Raw genomic sequence first — 8,878 nt, 5'->3', positions numbered from 1 at the left:
GCCGACGAACGCTACACGAAAGATGACAGACGCCGTGCCGACACCGTCCGAATACGGCGGAGTGCTGCAACGTGCAGCTCGTGCGTACAACAAACCCTACGATTACGCATCACTTTAGGAGCCGACGAACGCTACACGAAAGATGACAGACGCCGTGCCGACACCGTCCGAGTACGGCGGAGTGCTGCAACGTACAGCTCGTGCGTACAACAAACCCTACGATTACGCATCACTTTAGGAGCCGACGAACGCTACACGAAAGATGACAGACGCCGTGCCGACACCGTCCGAATACGGCGGAGTGCTGCAACGTACAGCTCGTGCGTACAAAAAACCCTACAATTACGCATCACTTTAGGAGCTGACGAACGCTACACGAAAGATGGCAGACGCCGTGCCGACACCGTCCGAATACGGCGGAGTGCTGCAACGTACAGCTCGTGCGTACAAAAAACCCTACGACTGCGCATCACTTTAAACGCCAACGAACGCTACACGAAAGATGACAGACGCCGTGCCGACACCGTCCGAATACGGCGGAGTGCTGCAACGTACAGCTCGTGCGTACAAAAAACCCTACGACTGCGCATCACTTTAAACGCCAACGAACGCTACACGAAAGGTGACAGACGCCGTGCCGACACTATCTGAATACAGCGGAGTGCTGAAACGTACAACAAACCTTACAATTACGCATCACTAAGACAACACTGAAAGAAGATTCTCTATATAGTTTCCTTTTTACTGAAAAGGTAGCAATGAGTGCAATGGTAGCCAGGAGCGCAAACGTTTACCTTTTGCAAGTGCTCTGGGAAAGAAAACAGCGTTGGGATGGCATCGTTGCGAAGACGAGTTCTTGAACCCGAGCGGTTGAAACATGACTCGGCAAAATGGTCGCTGCAAAGTCTGCTTCCTGGAGACGGCGTCCAGTTGTCCCTCTTTAAGTTAATGACCCACTTCTCGTATATTTGCGGCTTCGAGCGTGGGAAACTGCGTGACAAAAACCATACACCTTCAGCACACCTCACGAGCGAATAAATACCACGATTTCCTCGCAAAATGTGTAAAAAGTAATACAATTTTGAGGTACTTACGCGTGAAATGTCTTCCCCGACGACTTTTCTGGTCGATTGGTGCAGTGTACCGCTCTACAGGCAGGTATTTTGTTAAAAAAGAATAGGAAAGCTCTCGCGCTGGCAGCAATTGACTGGTCATGGCGGTGGCTTCCGGGACAAAAACGGCGGCTTCCGGTGGCTTCACGCCCGCGCGCTCGATGCGCCATCCAGCTCCCCCTAGTGGAGATCAGTGTTCCCATACCCCTCTCCCCTCCCCCTTTCCACTCTTCCTCTGAAACGCGGGCTAGACATGCCGAAATTCTCTCCTGCGCAACGCCGCGATGAGCTCGAGCGCATGCGCGTCCCCTCCCCTTCTCTCTCTTCTACGCTGCCCCCCTCTCGCCCGCCTGTCGACCGCGTTCCCCGCTCGCCCTGTGAGAGTTAACGGCCAGGCTAGATGGAAGACAGATACGACGCGCGTAGCGTCCCTCTTCGCGTTCCACGACGCGAGGTCGGTAGCACGCACAACGAACGCCAACGGAACGCGATCGTGCAAGTGCTCCGGCTTCGCATCGCCTCATGGTCCCCTTTAGCGGGAGATGGTGTAATTTTTTTTTATAAAAGCAACCAAACTTTTATCATGCGCATGCCCAGCGAGTTTTTGTATCTTGCCTCAGATTTTTGCAAGGCCATCCTTTGTGCATATATGTGACGGAAACATCTGGAAATAAAGCAGTTGTTAGTCTGCGCTCTGCGTTTGTGCTGTATTCAGTCAGTTTCTGTACGTTAAAAAAGCACGATTACCCTCAAGATGTATAACCAAGCTTAGCCCCTATAGCTGCTTTTATTGCGATAATCACTCGCCGGTAAATTTTTGGCAATTCTAATTTACGCGATAAACTCCCGATTTTAAAAGGGCATTTTCAACATTCAAAGGGCATTTTCAAAGCTGAGAATCACCAATCGAAAAGGAGCGCACCTCCACCAGCGGCAGCAACAACGTAAAATAAGCTTGAAGGTTGAAATATGGACAAACATAGGCGTTTTTTAAATGCGAAGCATTTCTTAGCGAACCTCTGGCACTTTGAGCGTTTCTATCGACGTATCTATCTATCATCTATCTAGCCGCCTATGTCTGGGTGCTCTCATGATGGCCTCCTTAACTTGGTGTAGACCAAAATTTGCATGGGAGGGTAAGAAGATTTGACGAATATGATTGCCGGGTCATGACATGAATAACGTTAAAATCCTGTCGCGTACGTCGTCAAACCCTTTCCACTAGACACGTGTGGCACATACCCGTTTACAACGGGCCGCGGTGTACGGGTATGCGCCACAAGTGATTGACAGTTTATACCTGCCCCCAGGAACGGCGAGAACAGACATTGGTAACTTAAATGCTAGAGCGTTAAGGAAAACCAACATCGGCAGCGTTGACTCAACGAATGGAAACAATGAAAATTAGGATCCCAGCAGGAATCGAACCCAAGCATTCAGCATGGCAATCAGGTATTCTACCACTGAGCTACGCCGGGTCTATAAACTGGTTTGGAAAAACAGCCTACGCAGGCGTAATAGCGGTGCAACGTCAGTTGTGGTTGTGGTGCTAGCTATCTAATTTGTAGTAGGATTGATAGGCGGGCGAGTTGGAACTTATCCATCTTTGCGCAGCGCACGAAATTGGCCCCGTCCCCTTCTCTTGTGTCCTTGTCAATTTCGTGCGCTGCGCAAAGATGGCTATCTAATTTCACAAGAAAGCAATAAACACTACATGATACTCCTACGATGTGTTCTCCTACGATACAGGCGCCATATCAGATTAACGTCTGTAGTTCCAGTGTTGGCTCCGCTTTCATAGCAGTATAATAAACATAACGTTTGTATTCCTATGATTCAGCAAGCTATATTGAAGCATTGCTCGACCCCGGAGGAATAGATTAACGAAAGTTACTATGATATCCACATCACCGCACGGTAAAGTGCACTTCGTCCACCAGAACGACGTAGTGTCCTCTTCATTTCTTACGAGGCTGGGCGATGGCCTCATGCTAACCGAGGATGATGCCAGATTGATTGACAGACGCTTTGTAGACACGGCTACATAGGCCACATACGCCCAGGTAGTCTACGAATACGACAAACACCACTCACTGATGGTCTACGTAGCACTATTCAGGCCTACAAGCCTCGATGGCCTATACCTCACCAACGCGAAGGGTGGCTTCAGGTTCCGACATGTCGCCGCCTCTGTCGACAGACAATGTGTCGACGAAATGCCCGAGGCATCCACGAATTCCAACACCTCTACTATACCACATACTTCACTACACATGGACCCCTCGTCACTACGATCACGACCGGATCTTATAACAGGTCATGACCAGCTGCTGGTGCTCACTGATCACGGTGATGATGCCCTTGTTCAAGAACTGTCAATAACTTCTTGCACACATGCATACAGGTTCGTGAAACGGGCATGCGTTCTCGGGACACGTATAAGCACTACATATCAGCTTAGCGCTTCTGGTGTTGGTAATACCCACGTTGCCATTGGCAGCGTTACCCAACCGTAAACAACTGGTTATATAACACATATGCTGGTCTTCAACCTATATATGTGTGCGTATAAAATTTACACAAATATTTAGTGTCATTTTGTAACGTGTCGCTCGGTAAAAAAAGTTACGCCACTGTCACCTACCCGCCGCATGCTTCGCATAACATCGACTCCCACGGTACGTGTGATCTGCCGAACTTTTATTCAAGTATTTGTGCTTGTATGTATAAGTGTTCGTGCGTTCAAACCTTCCAGACGTCTAAAATACACTTAGTGTGTTCGCATGTTTTCGTGTTGAGATATAATTTCATCTAAGATTTCGGAGTATTGAGAATGATAATAATAGGTCCTTTTATTTTTCATCAAGATGAGGGAGGCTGGGAGAAAAAGCTGAGAAGCAGCTTGACTCATAGGCGAGCGTAGGGGTTCCCCTTCAGGGGAGCGAAGGTTCGTCGCAGCGCCCCCCCCCCTCCCAATTATGTCAACGTATGGCGCCGACATTGCGCCCCCCCCCCCCCGTGTCGGAGCACCCCCCCCCGCTCCCTATTATGTCAACGTGTGGGGCTGACTTTGCGCCCCCCCTCTTAGGTGAATAGTAGGGGCGGCCACCTCCCTGTGCGCACGCCTATGGCTTGACTAGCTCCTGCCCCCCCCCCCCTGCAGTACACTTTGGGGAGTTTACAGCAGTGCACATCAACAGCCCTATTAAGGGGATAAATGAACAGGAAGTGAGAAAAAAATTATAGCATGGAGGCACAGGATTATCAGCAACAATGCAGCGCATTTTCATTGCAAATAAAATTAATAATACATAGGAGGGTGATTCCACGTAAGATCGAACAAACGATCGCTGGTCGACCTCCTAAATTTATTTCAAAACATTATATATTATTGCCTCATGAGTGGAAAGACGAAATGCGCAATTTGGTTTGCCGGCAAAAATTTTTTCGAAGCACAGGAAATCAATAATGACGAAGAGGTGGAGTGGAGCGCTCATCCGCTCTGCTGTTCTGGCCAACTTTCGTTATGAATTGCACAAAATATATTATTGTTAGGTAGCACAAATTTCTTTAACTAAATATATGCATGTTTTTGCTTCTGCTCAGGTATTTTTTAAATGCGAAGCATTTCTTAGCGAACCTCTGGCACTTTGAGCGTTTCTATCTACGTATCTATCTATCTATCTATCTATCTATCTATCTAGCCGCCTATGTCTGGGTGCTCTCATGATCGCCTCCTTAACTTGGTGTAGATCAAAATTTGCATGGGAGGGTAAGAAGATTTGACGAACCAGATTGCCGGGTCATGACATGAATAACGTTAAAATCCTGTCGCGTACGTCGTGAAACCCTTTCCACTAGACACGTGTGGCACATACCCGTTTACCACGGGCCGCGGTGTACGGGTATGCGCCACAGGTGATTGACAGTTTATATCTACCCAGGAACGGCGAGAACAGACATTGGTAACTTAAATGCTAGAGCGTTAAGGAGAACCAACATCGGCAGCGTTGACTCAACGAATGGAAACAATGAAAATTAGGATCCCAGCAGGAATCGAACCCAAGCATTGTGCATGGCAATCAGGTATTCTACCACTGAGCTACGCCGGGTCTATAAACTGGTTTGGAAAAATAGCCTACGCAGGCGTAATAGCGGTGCAACGTCAATTGTGGTTGTGGTGCGACGCGAAAACGAGCTCTCACTGCGCCGTCTCTTACAACCAGCATCTCGGGTGCGCGCGTGCCTGCTCGGTAGCCCCGCGCTCGTGGCCGCTGCAGTGACCAAACAATTTCAAAATTAACATCTTCAGTGCCGGCAACACCTTTTTCTGTACTGCTGGCCTTTTAATAAAAAAGAAATTCAATCCTGCCTGCATTTTATACACTTCCTGGGCAAGAAGTCGGAACTGCCAATCCTTACCTAAGGGTCTCATTGGAGGGGCCGTAACTACCAGTGAAACGACATTACGCAACATGTTTTCAATGATTGTGAAAGCTGACGTGGAGGACAATAAGTGGACAAAGTTTAAGAAATATAAAAAATGGTTTTTTTTTTGTCGTCAGAAGTTTCTATTGTTCGGAGTTTTCATGATATTAGCCCGATCGTATCTCTTTGCTGAAAAGCTATGTAAATATAACATTCGGCAGTTTGGTAGATAAGTACGCGAAGAACTTAATGCATAAGTTTTGTCGCTGTGCTACAAGGATTTTTTGAGATAAAGACCTTCAATGTAAAGAAAATAACGTTTCCTGGGCCAATTTTGAGGTTTTTTATAAAAACATCTACACTACACATAAAAACTAAAAATACCTGAGGAGAAGCAAGAACATGCATATATTTAGTTAAAGAAATTTCTGCTGCCTTACATTATTATATTTTGTGCAATGCATAACGAAAGTTGGCCAAAACAGCAGAGCGGATGAGCGCTCCACTCCACCTCTTCGTCATTATTGATTTCCGGTGCTTCGAAAAAATTTTGCTGGCAAAACAAATTGCGGATCTCTTCTTTGCACTCATCAGGCAATAATATATAAAATTTTGAAATAAATTTAAGAGGTCGACCAGCCATTGTTTGTTCGATCTTACGTGGAATCACCCAGCAACAACTTACAATGCAAAATTTAACACCGAATTTCGAAGAATTGGAGGTGTACGTGAAATAACGTCCGATAAACGCCGAATTTCCTCCCAAAAATGAAACTTGGAGAACCACCCTCCCAATTTCACGAAAAATAAACTCCGAAAAATAATGATAACGTAGCTGCCAATACCGCAAGCTTATGCAGATGGTATTTATGATGACTATCCAAGCATGTGAATAGTGTTCTAAATGTAGATACAGTCAGTGTTTATCACGCTAGCTTTTTTTGAACAACCAATTCTTACTATAGCTGGTGGTTCATTTGCATGCTATTTTCATATTACTACTGTCCTGTCAAGCTGCAGTCATTATGCCACTGTTGTCACCAGGGGCGTAGCAGAAATTTCTTTTCGGGGGGGAGGGGGTGGGGTTGAACACTCCCCCTCCCCTTGGCTACGCCCCTGGTTGTAACTTCGTCCTTCTCAAACTGTTATCGAAACCTGTGCATTGATGCACTTCAGAACAGCTCCATGTGCCTTTAAAGGGAATGCGAATCTTTGTGGCGCAACCAACTGTCGCGAGATTAGTCGACCCTGCATGACCAGCAGATGCATGACAAACGGCTTAAGAACTGGATTACGAGACAGTGCAGCATGTCACTACTTTCCCATCCAGGAAATAGGATAGCGCCCATCGCAAACTTTGGGTTTTACTCTAACTGGTCTATCAGTGGGTGAAGCTGCACATACAAGTGGAACGGTTACCTTTGACATAAAAGTTTGGTGCAGGCTGACATAGAAGTCCGTTGCAATTAGCTGATGGTGCAATATGTGGCCCTCACCCCACGGACATTGCATTTGTTTTTTTTTGTTTCGTGTGTTCCACAGTGTAATAGATACTGCTGTTCTTCGATGGCAGTGTTCTGCCACTTTACCTGCCAAAACCACTTTGATTATGAGGCATACCATAGCCGAACACTGGAGGTTAATTTTGATTGCCTGTGAATGTTTAGTGTGCACTACAACGCAGCTACCGTGGCCATGATCCGATGACTTGATCTCATGCTCTGTGGAAGAATGCTTTAGCTAATCGAGTCAAAAGTTGTATGAATTTAAATGTGAGGTTGTCGCACGTCACGTGGTTATTTGATAGAGCTTCCCCTGTGGCTCCTAGACAGGGTCTGAACGCCCAACTGGAAGCAAAATGTTCTAAGCGCTACATTGTGCAAGCTTGAAGTGATGGCTCAAGTGTGCCCTTTGAGACGCGAAGCTCTAGCGATAGATTTCCATAATTGTTCGAAAAGCAAACATTTAATTTCTACGTGAACAGCACAAACAAAATCTCAGATCACTGGAAAGTTTAGATTATTCGTTATTAGTTGAAAGTTGCGGCCACATTTATAGGCAATCATGTGAGGCAAAACTGAACGTTCACTTTCTGATTGCATACAAGATTCTCCTCCTGCTTGCATATGTTGTGCCACAAATGTGTTTGTATTACCTTTTTTCTGCTTTTGCTTTACCATTTACCGCGTAATTAAGGGACACAAATAAAGTCAAATGAAAAAGAAAATGCATGACAACAAAAATGACTTTAATGCTGATCAATAGAGGAAACAATTATTTTTATTGCCACAAACTCTCTTAAACCAAGGCCACCGTGTTGCAACTCGTACTGAGTGCCACTGTACAATCACATCTTAAATTCTGGAAGCCATCCATTAAATGGAACAGCTTAAGACATATAGCGCAGTCAAAAAAAAAAAATCTGAGGTGAACAGTTGTCAACATACAATTGTAAACATGGTAGCTTCACTAAAGAAATTTAATGATAAGTACTGTTGGGTAAGAGAGAACTGAGCGGTCTTTCCAAGTAGGGTTGCCACTGCAAAATCCCGATGAATGAAGTAGTTTCAGCCAAATAAAACATCTAAATGAGCATATTCAAGTAGTGCTAGGTAAGTCTCCGTGGCAGTCTGTCACATGTGGTGTTGCCAGGAGCTCTGTAAAAATTTTTGACAAGCATTAACGCATTCCGTCTAAGAAGTCTACTTGCCATGGGCAGAATGGGAACTAAGTGGCAAGACTTTTTGCATCCATAGTGTTGTGGTCTGAATATTTTATTCATGAAATCGCGTGATCCCACATGGCATTGCTTTAGCCCTATCAACACAGTTGGTCAGCTCAGTTCGTCGTGCATATACTTGCAAGAAATACAAATGACAAGGCCAGCTCATGCGGCTCTCTTGTTCTTTAGACTGACCTGGAGACGAAACTGAGCGCCCGTGTTCGTCTGCGCTTATTCCAGATAGCTTGCATGTATTCTATGCATGTTTAAATACCATCAGATGCGGGGAAGAGCCTGCTAAAGAAAGAAGCTTAAGCTGCCAGCCAACAATTTTAAAATGGCATCTCTCATGGGACGACCGTGTACTTTTGTTGTCCTAATTGCTGAATAATTCTCTATAGTTATCTATAATAGTTCCATAATTCCAGCGCATATTGTATTTCATGTTGGAACGTGTTTGATAGAAATGCGAAAGCATGCAGTGGAGCTCATGTGTGCCGTGCGGCCCACAATTTTTGGGATGTACTGAAAAAATAAGCTTCACTTTTCAAACTAAATTTTTTCACATTGTCTTGCTTAGGGCGGGTTCTTTTATCAAAGGGAACACGCCATCGAG

This window comes from Rhipicephalus sanguineus, chromosome 7, assembly GCF_013339695.2.
Source record: "Rhipicephalus sanguineus isolate Rsan-2018 chromosome 7, BIME_Rsan_1.4, whole genome shotgun sequence".
In the NCBI taxonomy this organism is placed as follows: domain Eukaryota; kingdom Metazoa; phylum Arthropoda; class Arachnida; order Ixodida; family Ixodidae; genus Rhipicephalus; species Rhipicephalus sanguineus.
This window is presented reverse-complemented; position numbering follows the sequence as displayed.